The following is a 585-nucleotide window of genomic DNA, read 5'->3' as shown; positions in this document are numbered from 1 at the left end:
TTACTGGGACATGCGTGTCAACGTGATTTGTGTTGTTATTGATTCAAATCATGTCACATGTATCCAAACTATTAGTTTCAATGCTGTGAAAGCCAAGTCAAGTCAATTAACGTGTTTTTTTTTATAAATCAGTCCAAGATTTTATGTGACAATAGTAAACAACTGGAAATAAATCATTGAACCATAAAGCCCTTTGACACGTTTCATGTTTTCCTGATTCATGTTGAACTAAAAAGATGTATAGAGCTGCTTCAGTCAAATACAAAACGTAACAAAACAATCAAACGTCTAAACTGCTGTAGTCCCTACAATCACCTTGTCCACTTTTAAATGTTTTACTATAAAATAACAACATGGCATTGATGGTACAAGATGCTAACTTGCTCAGACAAGAACATTTGTCTCTTGCATAATATGAAGAACATAATTATAGTGTATTTTACTTATATATTATCAATATAATATAATAAAAGCATTTTCTGCATTCACCACAGGTGTATTTTATATGTTTATAAGCGTAATAAAAAGTCGCCACTAATATCGGAATACATTTCTTCAATATTACACTTACTACGTAGTGTTTCA

This window comes from Amia ocellicauda, chromosome 18 (assembly GCF_036373705.1).
Source record: "Amia ocellicauda isolate fAmiCal2 chromosome 18, fAmiCal2.hap1, whole genome shotgun sequence".
Taxonomy (NCBI): domain Eukaryota; kingdom Metazoa; phylum Chordata; class Actinopteri; order Amiiformes; family Amiidae; genus Amia; species Amia ocellicauda.
Note: the sequence above shows the minus strand (reverse complement) of the source record.